At 47.2% G+C, this 17,957-nt stretch overlaps 1 pseudogene; it reads right to left on the bottom strand.

Moving 5' to 3' along the window:
* LOC147090640 (polyunsaturated fatty acid 5-lipoxygenase-like) overlaps nucleotides 1–17,957 on the bottom strand; it is a 157,789-nt pseudogene that overhangs the window by 92,621 nt on the left and 47,211 nt on the right.

Below are 17,957 nucleotides of genomic sequence, written 5' to 3'. Positions count from 1 at the left end.
GTCCCCGTCTGAGTTGCGAACTATAATGAGTGAACTTCCAGATCCAGAATTAGAATTAGAAAAAGCAATAGCAAACTTAAAAATGATTGTTCTGTGTCACCAACCTAGTATTTTGGATATGGAAATCCTTTGTAAAGGTTGGTTGAAGGAATCTCAGTTTAAGAAATTAGAAGAAACCTTTAAGGGTTTCTCTACCCATCGTAGTTTAGCCACTGCAGGCCCAGCTAACCCTCCAGCGGAGGGACTATGGAGCCAGTTGTATACCGACTTGCATACTACCTTCCCCAAAAGAACTAACTGGTCAAAAATAATGGAAACTACCTAAAGGAAGGATGAGGATGTAGAAGATTATATAGAGCGAGTAGAATCACAAATGAAACAGTTTTCAGGATTGGCTGAAAAAGAATCACGAGGCCCCTTGGTTAGTGCTCTTGTAAATGGCCTCCGCCCGGAATTGAAAGAACCATTACAATTGATTTGTTTGGGGTGGAGGCAGAAGAAACTTCCCGAATTGACTTCTATACTTAAAGATTTACAAGAAAGAAATAGAGAGCAAAAAGGGAAAAAGATTTATAATATGTTAGTGGAGTATGAGAAAAGTGAACCACTGGGAGAACCGTTCCCCATAGCGGCCCAACAACAATATCAACAACAGCAATATCGGGGAGGATATGGAAGGGGCAGAGGAAGAGGTAGATACCGGGCAGGAAGGGGAGGAACTTATAGAGGCAGAGGATCAGGTCAACAGGGAGGTTTTGGAGGATTAGGCCAGCAGGGATGTTTTGAATGTGGACAAATGGGCCATTGGAAGGCCCAATGCCCAAATAAGGGAATGGGAGGTGGAATACAGAATCCCGATTTTATCACTTCCAATCCTTTCGCTACAAGAGGTACTCAAGGACAGAGCCAGTGACAATTAGACCCAGGTGCACCAGAAACCCAAATGCCCGTAGTTTCCAAAGATGCCCGAAGTGAACCTGAAATAGAGATTGAAGTGGCGGGACAGCCAACCACTTTTTTGGTAGATACAGGAGCTACTTTTTCCATGATAGGAAAAGACTTGGCCAAGAAAATCCCAACAAGCGGAACAAAGGTTTCCATAATAGGAGTGACTGGGATTCCCCAAAGTTTAAAAAGATCAGCGCCAATAACAATACAATTTGATCAATATGAACAAGGACATACGTTCTTACTATCTGAAGATTCCGGTATGAATTTATGTGGGAGAGATTTACTGTGCAAGATGAACGCGACTATAATATGTTCCCCCACGGGAATAACGGTGCAAATCCCAGAAGAAAAGGCTTGTATTTGCCCAATGAAAGAGACCCAACACCCTGTTCTGTATACATGGGAAGTGCTACAAGGAAATCTACGATCAGATCTAGTAGACCAAATAGAGGTATGGGAAGGAATGACATCCGTCTTGTCTGACTATATTAATACCTCAAACATAAGAAGCTGGCACTACGATTTGCATTGTACCGTTTATTATGATAAAACTGGACACGATTGGAAATTGGAAAAGTTTTACCAACCGTTTTTAAAACGAAGTTACCTTTTATCTACCGAGATGATTTTTGTTGGGCCAGAAGGAATCGCAGCCTTAGTTAATTTAACCATGACTTCAAGGTCGTTGTTCAGGATAAAACATTCTAAGCCACATCTGACTTTAGCTGTGGCACAAGGATACCGTTCAAAGGACTTAGGGCCAATGGTACTGAGAATGAGCTTACTACCAGTAACGTATACATGGTATAAAGAGGGAGCCGCCCTTCTCCAGTACGGTAGTGATGGATTTGCAGTAAAGTTAGCTACAAAGGAAATTTTTAATGGATTTCTCGAAAGAAGAGAGTTGGGACACAATGGAGTATGGTTATCTAAACAGGTTGAAGAATGGCTTGAACAAGTCCCAGGGAAATTATGGGCACAACATCCTAATGAAGTAGGAAAAATGTATACGGCACAACCTTATAAAGTTACCATAAATTCAGCGGCACCATTACCGCGAAGACAGCAGTATCCATTGTCTGAAAGAGCAGAAAGGGGGATACAGCCAGTAATTGAATCACTTTTAGAACAAGGTATTATTGTTCCTACTAAAAGCCCTTGCAATACCCCGATTCTGCCAGTAGAAAAGGCGGAGTCCCAAAAATGGAGGTTTGTGCAAGATCTAAGGGCAGTAAATGAAGCAGTCTTCCCTACCTATCCGGTGGTCCCCAATCCAGTCACAATTTTAATCAGCATACCGGCAGATACTACTTTTTACACGGTAGTCGATTTATGTTCCGCTTTCTTTTCAATACCAATACACCCGGAGTCACAATTTTTATTTGCATTTACCTATAAAGGCCAGCAGTACACTTGGACTAGACTCCCACAAGGATTTACCGAAAGCCCTACGATTTTCTCTCAATGCTTAAAGAAGGATCTGGATGATGTAATCCTAGCGGCGGGTTCAACATTAATTCAATATGTAGATGATTTGCTATTAGCTTCACCAAACCGAGAAGCCTGTGTCCAAGACTCTTTAACTTTGTTAACGGCGTTAGCAGATAAAGGACATAAGGTTTCCAAAACCAAGCTACAGATGGTTCAAGAAAAGGTAAAATATCTGGGACATCAGCTAGAACGAAATACCAGGCAGCTAACAAGTGATCGAGTAGCGGCAATTTGCAATTCACCTAAGCCAGTGACAAAAAGGGAAATGAAACATTTCCTAGGAATGTCTGGCTATTGCAGACAATGGATTTTAAATTATTCCGAGATGTCCAGACCATTACTTGATATCAGTATGCCAACCATGCCAGAAAAATTAAAATGGACCCCAGGTACCGAGGAAGCCTTCCGGCAAGTTAAGCAAGCTATGGTATCGGCCCCAGCTTTGGGACTCCCAGATTACAGCAAGCCATTTAACTTATTCGTACATCAAAAATCAGGGTTCGCACAATCAGTCCTGACGCAGCTGCATGGGGATAAACAGCGGCCGGTAGCATTTTTTAGCACTCAATTAGATCCAGTAGCAAGAGGATTACCCGGGTGTCTGCCTGCTTTAGCAGCAGCGTATTATGCCGTTCAGCAGGCACAGACGATCACTCTAGGTCACCAGACCGTTTTGTATGTTCCTCATGCGGTTGAAATTCTTCTCACCAAATGTGCTACCCAACATCTAACCTCAGCCAGGTTAACTAAATATGAGGTAGAACTTTTGTCCAATACAAGATTGGTAATTAAAAGATGCAATACCCTGAATCCAGCTACTTTATTACCTACAGAGGAAGAAGGAGAACCACACTCCTGTGTAGAAATCACCCAGTTGGTTTCTAAACCAAGAATAGATCTGACTGAAGACCCTATACTAAATCCAGATTGTATATTTTACGTAGATGGATCAGCATTGAGAGACTTGAAGGGAAGTCCAAAAACAGCATATGCAGTGACTACCCAGAACGGAACAATAGAAGCGTTTCGTCTCCCAAGTTCATTTTCAGCACAACAAGCGGAATTATTTGCGCTAACCAGAGCATGTATATTGGCTACAGATCAATCTGTTAATATTTATACAGATTCTAGATATGCGTTTGGAGTAGCCCATGATTACGGACAGATTTGGAAACTTCGTGGTTTTTTAACATCTTCAGGAACCCAAATTAAAAACGCACAAGAGGTGAAAAACCTTTTATTGGCAATCCAAAAACCTAAACAAGTTGCAATTATTAAGTGTCAAGCGCACACAGGGCATTTGGATGAGGTTGCACTGGGAAATGCAGCAGCAGATCAAGCTGCTAAAACCGTAGCCTTATCACAAATAGGATCACAGGTTAAGACTTGTCCAGTTAAAGAAAGTACAGATCAACAACAGACCCCGTCCCTGAATGATGTGCTAGCCCATCAAGAAAAGGCTAGCCCTGAAGAAATAGCGGAGTGGAATGTTAATCATTGTTTTAAAAACACTGACGGCTTATGGGTTCATCATGACGGCCGCATGGTGGCACCCAAATCATTACTATCACCAATTGCCCGATGTGTTCATAAATTCACCCATGCGGGCAAAGGGGGGATGGCGGACTATATCCTCAAGACCTGGTATGCACCAGGAATCTCAAAGTTGGCAAAACAAATATGTGAAAATTGTACTATCTGCCAGACCATAAATGCAGGGAAAATAAAGAAGGTACAGCCCGCATCCCACCCAAACCCCATGGGCCCTTTTGTACACTTACAAATGGATTTTATTGAATTACCTGTATGTATGAGCTTTAAATATATATTAGTTATTATTGATATGTTTTCAAGATGGATTGAAGCGTTTCCTTGTAGAAAGAATGACGCTACTACTGTTGCTAAATGTTTATTGAAGGACATTGTACCTCGCTTTGGGATACCAGCAAAACTGTCAAGTGACAATGGGTCCCATTTTACGGGAACAGTGATTAAGGAACTATGCAAAGCTTTACAGATTAACCAGCACCTTCATTGTAGTTATCATCCACAGTCGGCTGGACTAGTGGAAAGATATAACGGGATGCTGAAAAACAAGCTTGCAAAACTGTGTAAAGAAACTGGACTTAAATGGGTTGATTTGTTACCCATAGCTTTAATGACAATGCGGTCTGCTACCAACAGAATTACAGGATTGTCGCCTCACGAGATCGTCATGGGAAGACCACAAAGATTGCCTTTTTCGGCACCTTTAACAGCTAAACAAATGGACATTCATAAAATGGAGGAAGATATGTTGAGTTATTGCATTGCACTAACCAAATGCATTTCTAGTTTCCATCAACAGGTGAAGGAAGCCCAGGTCGATCCCGCTGAAGGAAAGTGCCATACTTTCGAGCCAGGAGATAACGTTTACATAAAAATCTTCAAACGAAAGAATGGCCTTCAACCCAGATTTGAGGGACCCTTCCAAGTACTCCTGACCACAAACACCGCTGTAAAAGTAAAGGAGCGACCAACATGGATACACGCGTCCCATTGTAAGAAGGCATCAGTTGAAGACAATACACTACCAAGATGAACTGGATTTGGACTCTGATGAGATTGTTCCTTTTGTTAACGATAATTGAAACTGCCATATGGATTTACTCAGATCCTCTGAAAGGCAAACCATGTATAGAAGAATGTGTACTTTTAACCAAAAATCTCTTTTATGTTATATGCTATAATGAGACCATGAAAGTTCAGCTTCAGGACCATACTATGCAGGTACCCCCGTATCAACCCCTAAATCTTAGGGTAAGACAGGGTAAGATAGTAGAAGAAGATAGTGGACAGAGGCTTGATAAGCTGTGGGTCACATGCCCTGATACTGTATTACCAAGTGACAAAACTGCGAACGGAGGGGTTTTCTGCAATGGTAATTCAAGAGGAGGACTGGCCCTGACAGCTAAGTTAATGTTTTGTGATAATCCTTTTACACAACCCCTCGTTTCAACATCAATTACTCAGAAAAGAAAAATTAATAGGACCGCTAGGAAACAAGGAGGGAGAAGTAGAAGACTGTTAAATAAGCATAACTATCATCAAGTTAATACCTTTGTATACATGAGCTATCTGTATGCTAAAAAACAGAACCTTGCCAAATGCTGGATATGCAGCCACATCCCTGTGCATGCAGAGGGTGGAATACCTCTAAGGCCCATTCCCTTCGAGATAGAAGAGATGGTAGGGTGGTTATTACAGTCTAATACCACCTGGAATAAGGAGGCAGCCAGTACATTTCAGACCCAAAATAGTTTAAACCCAGATCAGTTGGAAAATGAATGGAAAAATGCAGGATACAACCTTATAAAATTTGAAGGGTGGTTTCATCCCCTATATGATAATTGAAGGAATCCAGAGAGTCTATTAGTTACGTCAATGGGAACCATAAATAAAACAAAAGGAGAAGTCTGTCTTGTAAACGACAATGGAGAAGGATTGATGGTTGGATGGAGTGAGTGCAAATGTAACTACACTTTGACTAAAACTACTACTAAACCACCAGGTGCAATCGAATGGCCTTATTGGGGATGGTGGAATCTGTCCACAGTACAAAATTTGACTAGCAAAAAAATCTGGAAAGGAGAATACGGAATAGGAATGATGCACCAGATATGGAACAAATTTGAAGCCTATAATAACACCTATTTCATCTGTGGGCATAAAGCATACCCCTGGTTACCACAAAATTGGACTGGGTCATGTTATTTGGGATATGTAGTGCCTTATATACATCACATTTCATCTTTGGATAGCCACCCTGGGACACGAGCAAAACGAGCCATTACAGAAATTGAAAGGTTCTTTGCTATAGCATTTCCCTGGTATGGAACAGGGAAGTTAACAAGAGAATCTATAAACATGGCAGCAGTGTTGGAACAAATAGCCAATGATACTGCAGATGCTCTTAGTGATGTAAACGCAGAAATGGTGGCTTTGCGCACTGTTGCCTTACAAAACCGCATGGCTCTGGACTATTTGTTGGCAAAAGAAGGGGGCACATGTGCAATCATAAAAACCGAATGTTGCACCTATATCCCAGATAGCTCAGAAAATATCACCAATCTGGTAAACCACATAAAGAAGGCCGTAGAGAAACTACGTCAACCTGAACCATGGTCAATGTGGGATTGGATTTCAGGATGGGGAGGAGCATTGGGAAAGCAAATTTTGGAAGCTTTTATCGCAATTGTGATGATAATAATTTTAATTAGTTTATTGATTGGTTGTTTAAAATTATTGTGTACAAAAGTCCTTTCCTTATTAGCGTCAACTCCTCCAGTACCAATGATGTCTGAATATGAGGATATTAAGGGTGAGACCTTTGATGTAGAGTTTCTTAAACTTAGCGAGATAGATTGTCCTTAGAAAGGACAAAAGGGGGGAATGAGGAAATCTACATGATATAAGGGGTTAATTTCAAGTGCTTGCTGGGTAAGAGTTTTCAGATTTGACACTGGGCAAGTGTCGATGTGTAACTAGAGCTATTGCACGTACTCGAACTACAGCCAAGAACAGATGCCTGCCCACCTAATGAGAATGTAGAAGTGGAATAATGAGTTTCTTTGATGTACCAATGACCTGATAACTTGTGACCGAAAGCAAAGCTTGCCTCCCTTATATATGATTAAAGAGGACCTCCGGTTACACGATTCATGCCCTGTTATAGATTAACGGTTGACTTATGTGTCCAGGATCCTTCTGTCAATATGTTATTTCTACCTGATGATTAATCTAAAATGTATCCTGATAGAGGAACAAAGGGATTTCAATCAAACTTGTTTGTTACACTGTATAAATATAGAACGTTTACACTGTATCATTGGAATAGTAGCCTCACCCCTTGAGTGGAGGTGCTGATTCCCCTTGCAAGAGAAGTAAAATAAAAGGCCTGCCCGTCTGACGAATCCAAGTGTGTATTGAGTCATTACCCAGAGCTAAGAAGTAAGGCACTTCTACAATTTGAAGCACCTTGGGACGTTTTACTACATCAAAGGTGCTATATAAATGCAAGTTGTTGTTGTTCCATGGGTGATAGATCCTTTACAAGGGAACAAGGCTTTGATTGTTCTTTTGTATTGTTTGCTGAACTTTTCAGTCAGTGTTTCGATGAGGTCTTTTCCCATACTCATGACATTTTTATTCTGATGAAAGGAATCTTTAAACGAGACTGGGGCTCTTTCTCGAGAAAAGGGGGGATGGAGGGGTGACCTGATAGAGGTTTTTAAATTATCAAAAGGGTTTTGATAGGGTAGACGTAGAAAAGATGTTTCCACTTATGAATGAGACCAAAACTAAGAGTCATAAACCATGTCCCCCGTAAGCTGCACAGCCTCCTGCGCAGACTGCCTCCCCAGCTACATTTTTGCGCCCGTCTTTCTGGTTGTAATGTTTACTGTACCTTTTAGTCTGTGTTATGATGAAGTAGTTCTTTCATATTTCTAAAATTTTTATTCCTAATATTCGACTGAAAAAAATTCGGGGTTCTTTTTCTTCCTATTCCTCAAAATTCTTCAAAGATAAACGAAGGCATGCGACGGAGGTCACCAGGCAGCGCATCATATATTCACACTTTGGCGCACTTACCTGCCCGTGACTGAGGAGAACTACCTCAGATTGCTCGCCATCAGCAGGAGGCCGGATGTAGCACCTGCAGAAAGGTCACCGACAGTCCAGAGACTCCATGCTAGAGTCGAGTCTTGAAAAATTCACTCTACTGCATTCTGTAGAGTTAGTGATTACCATGGGGTTTGAATTATGGCAGTGAATATAGTCTATACACCGGGCCCTGGGAGCTTTCCACTCACAAACACCTCACTGGAAGAACCTTCATCTATCACTTACTTGTGAATCGCAGACCATATCTGCAGACCGTCATCTTTATAATAGAAGTCCTTTAGTTCACTGACTCCACGGTGTTCCAGGCTGTCTGGTAGGCACAATAATTGGTAGGTGATGGCGAGGAACTCTCTCTGACATAGCAAAAGGTAACTCTTATATCCGAGACCAAATGTCTTTGGAGAAAAACAAAAGAGACGATTAAAGTCTGCTTGTTGACAGCAACAAGTCAGACATGTGCCGAGATTGGATGGACACTGGACTGTATATAACGTTTCATTTATTTTACTGAGAAACTGAGGTGAAAGTCTGAAGACCACAGAGTGAGTTGCCATGGATGAAAAGGGCGGAAGAATGATTGAATGAGATTTACAACAACAACCTGCATTTATATAGCACCTGCAACATAGTAAAACGTCCCAAGGTGCTTCACAGGAGCGTTATAAAAGAAAATTTGACACCGAGCCACATCAGGAGATATTAGGGCAGGTGACCAAAAGCTTGGTCAAAGAGGTCGGTTTTAAGGAGCGTCTTAAAGGAGGAGAGAGAGAGACGGAGAGGTTTAGGGAGGGAATTCCAGAGCTTAGGGCCTAGATAACTGAAGGCACGGCTGCCAATGGGAGGACGGCCAGGAGAACATTGGAATTGTCGAGTCTAAAGGTATCTTATAGAGCACCCATGTCACACCCTGTCACCAAGGAGATGCAGCCAGGTAATCCAACTACGCACTCGCACACAACGGGATCAATTTTCTCCTGCTTTGCGCCCAAGGTACGCTTATTTGCCGAATATAAAGTAGAAAAACGGGGCAGAAACTGGTGAGTCAGCCGTGGCACAGTGGGTGGCACTCTCTCCTCTGAGTCAGAGGTCGTGGGGTCAAGTCCCACTCCAGTGCCGTGCTGAGGGAGCGCTGCACTGTCGGAGGTGCCGTCTTTTGGATGAGACGTTAAACCGAGGCCCTGTCTGCCCTCTCAGGTGGACGTAAAAGATCCCACGGCCACTATTTTGAAGAGCGGCAGGGGAGTTCTCCCTGTTGTCCTGACCAATATTTGTCCCTCAATCAACATCACTAAAAAAAAAACGAATTTTCTAGTCATTATCACATTGCTGTTTGTGGGAGCTTGCTGTTTGCAAGCTGGCTGCCACGTTTCCTACATTTCAACAGTGACTACACTTCAAAAGTACTTCATTGACTGTAAAGCGCTTTGGGACATCCTGAGGCCAGAGACGAGAGTGCGACCAACTGAGCCACAGTTGACACACATATAGCTCAGCGCCTAGCAACCCTGGATGACCAGGTCACGTGGGGTGGGTCGTATGGAAACAAGTTACACCGCGGAAGTGACAGGAAATAGCACGGACAACTTAATGACATAGGCCCAGAACTTCGGGTCTCCCCGGGTGAGTACGCATGGGGCACTCACCCGTAGGCCCAATGGAAGTGCCGGTTTCCTGCATGCACGGGAAACCGGCACTTCCGTTCCCCTGAAAGAAGGGGTTCAGAGGTCGAACGCATGCGCAGGAGAGGCAGCGCGGGCGCATCGAACTCACGTTTTTTTTGCAGGTTTTCCCGGGAGGGTAAGTCTCCAGAAGTTACACATTTAAAAAGCAGTCGCAAAGCCTGCTTTTTACAAGGTAAGTGGTGAATTAATTAAAATTAAACATTTTTTCCACAGGTTTATTATTTTTAAATATTTTAAAGAAACGTAAGTTTATTTTTAGCCCCATTAGAAAACAAAAAATTATTTTTTTCAAAAATTTAAATTATTGTTTAAAATAGTTATTTCATGTAATTTATAGTTTATTTAAAAAATGTGATTTAAAAAAAAAATTATTTGAAGATTTAGTGATGTTTTGGGGCCCGTAGTATTTATAAGTTTTGACAGCTCTTCCTGTCAAACTTATGAATGAAGCATTCCCTGCTCCGCTTGGCTCCCCATGGCCCACGTGATCCCAGGTGACGCATCGAACTAACTGCGCCCCTGGGATACGCAAGTACTGCGCGCCGGCAGTTGGAGGAGGCCCAGGATCGCAATTCCACAAGGGCCCACAGCTCAACGACCGGCGCGCAAGGTAAGTGCAGGTCAGGGGCTTACACCCGTGGGAAGCCCCCAACCCGAACTTCTGGGCCATTATTTTGGCCTCATACATGCAACCCTCACAACCTGGCAGGAGCTTCCGGCAGACATTGTAAGTCCCATTGCAAAATCGGACAAAGCAAGAAATGTGTGGAGACTCCACACAACAATTCTCCACCCAATATTCACCTAAAAATCGGACACTGCTGATCAGAAAATCTACCCTTGGGTGCTCGAAATCGAAAGCATTTTAACATCCCAGCATTAATATTCTTCACCTTAACGAGCACAAAATGAATTAAAATATATTTGGTGAGCAAAAGAGGAGACGGAACAGAGATTGTGTAAAGCAAAACTCACTTGGTCGATAGTTCCGCCTTCAGGTATCAGGCTAGTTCGGCTTTCGATGTTTATCTGCAACGTGTACCTTATGTGAGGCACCAGAAGCTAAAGCACAAACATAGATCAATGAAATTGGGAGCAGGAAAACATGACTCATCCTGAACAATCAAACCGAGGGAAGGAATACAGTGGGGTCCCAAGGATATTCATGGCACAACATCAGAACATAAGAAATAGGAGCAGGAGTAGGCCATTCGGCCCTTTGAGCCTGCTCCTGCTCCTAATTCTTATGATTTGTGGAATATATCAACGATCTTGACTTGAATATAGGGGGTATGATTAAGAAGTTTGCAGATGATACTAAAATCGGCTGTGTGGTTGATACTGAAGAAGGATGCTGTAGACTGCAGGAAGATATCAATAAATTGGTCAGGTGGGCAGAACAGTGGCAAATGGAATTCAATCTGGAGGAGTATGGGGTAATGCATTTGGGGAGGGCTAACAAGGAAAGGGAATACACATTAAATGGTAGGACACTGAGTAGTGTAGAGGAACAAAGGGACCTTGGAGTGCATGCCCACAGATCCCTGAAGGTAGCAGGCCAGGTAGATAAGGTGGTTAAGAAGGCATACGGAATGCTTGCCTTTATTAGCCGTGGCATAGAATACAAGAGCAGGGGGTTTATGCTTCAACTGTATAAAACACTAGTTAGGCCTCAGCTAGAGTACTGCGTGCAGTTCTGGTCACCACATTACAGGAAGGATGTGAGTGCACTAGAGAGGGTACAGAGGAGATTTACAAAGATGTTGCCGGGAGTGGAGAATCTTAGCTATGAGGAAAGACTGGATAGGCTGGGCCTGTTTTCCTTGGAACAGAGGAGGCTGAGGGGAGACCTTATTGAGGTGTATAAAGTTATGAGGGGCCTAGATAAAGTGGATAGAAAGGACCTATTTCCCTTAGCAGAGGGGTCAAAAACCAGGGGGCACAGATTGAAAGTAATTGGTGGAGGGTTTAGAGAGGATTTGAGGGGAAATTTCTTCACCCAGAGGGTTGTGGGGGTCTGGAACTCACTGCCTGAAAGGGTGGTAGAGGCAGGAACCCTCACCACATTTAAAAAGTACTTGGATGTGCACTTGGGATGCTCTAACCTGCAGGGCTATGGACCGAGAGCTGGGAAGTGGGATTAGGCTGGATAGCTCATTGTTGGCCGGCGCGGACACGATGGGCCGAAATGGCCTCCTTCCATGCTGTAACTTTCTATGATTCAATGATTCAGCTCCGCCATTCAATAAGATCATGGCTGATCTTCTACCTCAACACCAGTTTCCCGCCCAATCCCCATATCCCTTGGTTCCCTTAGTACCCAAAAATCTATCGGTCTCTGTCTTGAATATACTCCACTGAGCATTCACAGCCCTCTCGGGCAGAGAATTCCAAAGATTCACAACTCTCTGAGTGAAGAAATTTCTCCTCATCTCAGTCCTAAATGGCCGGCCCCTTATTCTGAGACTGTGACCCCTGGTTCTAGATTCCCCAGCCAGTGGAAACATCCTTGTATTGATTTCTTTGTGGGTTCAATGACGAGGCATTTATGAAAGAGAATGGCCTAGAAATTCAGTTCGGATGCTATTGCGGCGCTAAAGTCGGGCGCTCGTCAAATTTAGCGGCCGCCGGAAAGTGCAGGCGAGCTCGCCGAAATTCAGTAGATTTGGCCAACTTTTTGGCCGAGCGCTGCAAAAGGCGTTGGAACCCTGTGTTCAGGCGCTAATCCGGCGATGCAGCCTGATAACGCCGATTCCGGGCGCAGCGCAGGTGCGATCATGTGGTGAGTGTCAGCAGACACCCTGACGCCGGCCAGCTCTTAAAGGGGGAAGGGTCAACTTTGACTGCAGCCACGCCCTGCATGCTGTAGCCCTGCAACTAGGCCTCAGGACTGGTTGTGTGCCATATCAACGCCTGGAGGTCATGGAGAGGGCCCGTGAAAGAGCCCAGCGGTTCTCTGAGCATGCGCTGGGTGTGCTCCTTCATGGGGTGCGCAAAAGAAGACGGGTCGTGTGCCCGGCTAGTGGCAGGAAGGCTCCCAGGAGCCAGTTCAGGGAGGCGTGGACCAAAATTGCCCGGAGGGTCTCCTCCAACTCCGATGTTCCCAGGAGTGCGGACCAGTGCCGCAAGAAATACAATGACCTATGTCGGCTGGTCAAGGTGAGTACCCTTTCCAATGTCCCCCTCATCCTTGCATGTGCACCTCCCATTAGGGCCAAAGGGACATCCAAGGTCTAATGCCCAGCCCTGCTGCCGCTGCAATGGCACTTGCATGTTAATCAATAGCTCTTTCTGCACTTACCACACTGTGCAAGCTATTCCACCATGGGAGGCCTCACACACAGCTACAGGGCACCACACTGTGCAAGCTATTCCACCATGGGAGGCCTCACACACAGCTACAGGGCACCACACTGTGCAAGCTATTCCACCATGGGAGGCCTCACACACAGCAACGGGGCACCACACTGTGCAAGCTATTCCACCATGGGAGGCCTCACACACAGCAACAGGGCACCACACTGTGCAAGCTATTCCACCATGGGAGGCCTCACACACAGCAACGGGGCACCACACTGTGCAAGCTATTCCACCATGGGAGGCCTCACACACAGCAACAGGGCACCACACTGTGCAAGCTATTCCACCATGGGAGGCCTCACACACAGCAATGGGGCACCACACTGTGCAAGCTATTCCACAATGGGAGGCCTCACACACAGCAACGGGGCACCACACTGTACTTAGACGCCCTCCTTTCTCTTGCAGGCCAAGCTGGCGAGGAACGCCAGGAGCCTGCGTGTCACTGGTGGAGGCCCTCGCGATTACCAGGAGCTAACGGCTCTGGAAGAGAGGGTGGCCCGACTGCTGCGTCACCCGGTGATTGGGCCTGTGGCGCTCGGCGACGCCGACCCTATACTGGAACCCACTGGTAAGGACAGGACCGGGTGCACCTCTCTCCTTGCCCTCGCGCATCAGATCTACATCCTTCCCCACTGGCCGAAAAATGCGCATAATGCACCAGTGCGGCCTCCCTCGCTGTCGGCCTGTCCTCACTCTAAAGCTACACTTGTGCCTTCCTGCTTTCAGCTGGTGAGGAGGAGGTGCTCCCTGAAGCCCACACAGCCAGGCCCTCGGAGGAGGAGGACGTCGAGGAGCAGCAGGAAGGCGCCACCTTGGGGGAACCCTCCTCCGCTCCAGGAGATGGCAATGAAGGGGAGACGTCTGGCGTGCCGGAGAGCCAGGGGGAGGCGGGGGAGGGGAGCCCCGAACCTGGTCCCAGTGGCATGGACGCACGCGGCAAGGCTCCGGCGGCACACCAGCCTTCTGCCCAGAGGGGGGAGGCGGTGGAGGGGAGGGCAGAACCTGCTCCCAGTGGCGTGGCCGCACGCGGCAACGCTCCGGCGGCACGCCAGCCTTCTGGCCAGAGGGTGGAGGCGCCCTCCAGTCCGGACTCGGACGTCGCCCAGGAGGTGCGCCTCCTGGACGAGATGTCGGCGGCGTCGGAGCGCCGGCACGTCGAAATCATGGAGGTGGTGGCACAGATGCCTCACGCCATCGAAAGCCTCGCTCAAAGTGTGGTGGCTTTCGGCCAATCCCAGGCCAGGGGCCTAGAGCTATTCGCAGCAGCGCACGCCAGGGGGGTGGAGCTCCTTGTGGCAGCGCATGAGAGGGGGGTCGAACAGCTCGAGGCAGCGCAGCACGCCAGTCGCCAGCTGAGAGGTGCTGTGCAGACAATGGCACTGCAGATGCGGGGACATGCCGGCGCAGTTGGGGCACTGACTTCTGCCACCCTCGCACTGGCGCGGAGGCGTCGCCAGGCCAGCCGCCGCCCTGCTGCCGCACACCGGTCTGGCGACCAACAGTTTGGCGCGCTTGCTCCCCGGCCAGGCCGGCCGAGTGCACGTGTGTCTGGCGACCAGCGCGTGCCTGGCATCACCCACCTTGTCCCCATTGGTGCAGGCGAGCCTGCGACTCCCCCAGCCAGGGTGCAAGGAGCTACTGCAGCCAGTGAAGAGGGCCACCCACAGCTGCAGCAGCCACCAGCCGGCCCCTCCCGGGCCCGCCCTCGTGTAGGCCGACCCCCAGGGGCATCTGGCGAGACGCCTTGTCGCCCTGAGGATCCTTCCCCCAGCCTCGCCACAGCCTCACGGCCCAGCTTGAGGCGCAGCAGCAGGACCGGGCCGGGGCAAAAGACGGCTGTCGCCAGACTCGCCCTCTCGCCACACCGAATAGAGTGTGTTGAGCGAGGGTTTGGGTGATGCGGGGGCTTCTGTTCTGGGGGCCATTATGTGGTTTGGTTTTATGGGGGTCTTTGTGTTGTGGGGGGGGCTTGTTTTTGTTAGGCCAGTGACGAAGGCCATTTGGATGGTGATGTTATGTTAGTCCTCCCCAGGTTTTGGGAGTGACAGAAGTTTGTTACTGTTTTTTGGGGGTCTTCTCTGTTTCGCTCTTCCATGTGGGAAGGGCCCTGAGTTTTTGAAATAAAGATGTTTATTTATTCACCATGTGCAGGTGTCATGTTTCAAGTGGTTGTTGGGTTAACCGGCTGAGGGCTTGCGAAGCGGCTGCGTTCAGTGGGCCAGGCCATTCCCTGACAGGGGGCCTAGAAGTGTCGAGCAATAAGCCCCCGGCGGACGGCCCTTGGACCTTGTCGCTCCCTCCTGGCCTGGTGCTCCTCCTCCTCAGGGTCCTCCTGCTCGTCCTCCTGAGGTGGTGGGGCAATGTCAGGTGGCAGTGCCTGAGTCCTGCGGATAGCCAGGTTGTGGAGCATGCAGCACACCACGACGAACTGGGAGACTCTATCCGGTGAATACTGAAGAGACCCGCCCGAACGATCCAGGCAACGGAACCGTTGCTTGAGGACGCCTATCGTTTGCTCTATTAGGTTCCTTGTGGCTTGATGGCTTTCGTTGTATGCCAGCTCCGCTGGGGTCCTGGGCGCGCGGAGCGGGGTCATGAGCCATCTGCACAAAGGGTAGCCCTTGTCCCCGATAAGCCATCCCCTTGGTGGAGGCTGTGCCTGGAACATGTCAGCCACAGTAGTCTGGCGCAGGATAAAGGCATCGTGGCTGCTTCCTGGGAAGCGGGCATTGACAGCTAGGATGCGCTGCCTGTGGTCACACACCAGCTGCACATTTAGGGAATGGTAGCCCTTCCGGTTGCGGTATTGCTCGGCATTGTGGATAGGTGCCCGCATAGCCACATGCGTGCAGTCAATGGCGCCCTGCACCATGGGGAAGGCCGCGATCCTGGCAAATCCGAATGCACGCTGCTCCTGCTTGTGTTGGGTCATGGGGAAGGAGATGAATTGGTGCCTCCTCGCGAAAAGTGCTTCGGTGACCTGTCGGATGCAGCGATGCGCGGCGAACTGGGAGATGTTCGCGATGTCCCCAGCAGCGGCTTGGAAGGAGCCGCTTGCATAAAAGCTGAGAGCCACCGTGACCTTCACTTCCACCGAGAGAGACGCCCTGGACATGAGCTGTGGCTGCAAATCTGCATGAAGCAGCTGGCAGATCTCTTCAACCACCTCCCTTCTGAAGCGCAGCCTCTTAACACAATGCGCCGCAGTCATGGTGAGATATGAGACCTGCTCCCGGTATTGCCTGACTGGGTAAGGCCTACGTTGGCGACGCCTAATGGCCCCTCTGCGTCTAGGCATGCCTGGCCCTCTCTCAAAGCGTCTGCGAGCCCTTCGCACAAAATGTAGGAACTGAGGGTTGGCCCCCCATGCAGCCCCCATTACAAAGTTCCAAACAGCAAAATCACAAGGATGCAAATGTCAAAGCACTGGCTAGAAGCCAAAAATACCTCTCCTATGGTGTCCGAAATCAGTAATCTCTGTGCCTTGCTCTCTGTGCAGAAATCCAAACCAGTCAAGTCATTGCAGCGAAATGGCTGGCTTTTATGGGTGAGTGGATGTGCCCTTTAATTAGCGCTCCCCGAATCCCACAGGGCCTCTGTTGAGTTCCATTTCACAGTTCTTAGCAGCGCCACGGCCACATCGGCCGGGCGCCACTGAATTTCCTGTTTGGGGCGCACAAACGGCGTTGCACGACGGAATGACGTCATAAGATGCGCGCGCAGCTGAGCGGGCGCTAACACTTTGCGCCGGCGCTAAAGCCCAGCTGAATTTCGGCGTAGGCGCAGATCCGGCGGTGCCCGGGCGCTAAGTGGATAGCGCCGGAAATCTGGTGCTAACGGCTGGCGCAAACAGCTGAATTTCTAGGCCAATGTCTTTTAATCTAAAGCTTGTTCAACTCTTTATACAGCATTTACAGGAGACATCATGCTAGTGATGCATCTAGAACAAAACTGAAACTAAACTAAACTGCCTTGCTTGTATCTGTCACATGCCCTCTGCTGGTCAGGCACAAGCAATCAATACATGCAAACATGCTGTTAAGGCATCATAATCAAACAGGCAAATACCATCTCTATTTGTTGATATCATTACATCTCCTTTTCTTAAAACAAAAGTATTTTACTTTTAACTAACAACATGTTTTCTTTGTATTAATCTGCATTTTAACTGTAACACTTAATGAACTTACATTATCATTATCATGATCAAGGTTTTTTAACACTGCTTTGTGTGTTCACATGAAATATGTCAATACACTAGAACTTGAAGAAAGAATAAGATAACATTACTTCCTTCTATAACAATAGTCCTTAAATTTGCTCAATGAGTCTCTCAGGAGGCTTCACGTGTCTTGAGGGTTTTCTGATTGATTGTCCTTGAATCTGTGTTGTTGCCTCAGATGATGTATTCTCAGCTGTATGATCAGGTTGTTCAACAGTATCAGTCTTTTGACCTGCTGTGTGATCAGGTTGTTCAACAGTATCAGTCTTTTGACTTGCTGTGGCTGGTCCCATGAGAAGATCTCGACGATTTCTTCTCAGAACAGCACCCTCATCCATCTGAATGGTGTATAATCTTGGTTGAACTTCACTCAGGACAGTTCCCTTCTGAGTCCATATGTTTGTTTTGTCTTTGAACCTTACTTGGTCACCAGTGTGGAGTTCAGGTAGGTTTTGTGTTCCTCTGTCATAGTAGTACTTTTGCTTTTCTTTCTGTTGTTCTTTGAACTTCCTCACTTTCTCCCCCTCTTTTGTTTTCAGGAGGTTCTCCGGGATGGGTACGTTTGACCTTAGCCGACGTCCCAT

Source organism: Somniosus microcephalus, unplaced genomic scaffold, assembly GCF_052327205.1.
Source record: "Somniosus microcephalus isolate GS21.2 unplaced genomic scaffold, FLI_Smic_1.0 unresolved_chr4, whole genome shotgun sequence".
Taxonomy (NCBI): domain Eukaryota; kingdom Metazoa; phylum Chordata; class Chondrichthyes; order Squaliformes; family Somniosidae; genus Somniosus; species Somniosus microcephalus.
The sequence above is the reverse complement of the archived record's forward strand: the minus strand, read 5'-3'. Positions and strand labels throughout refer to the sequence as shown.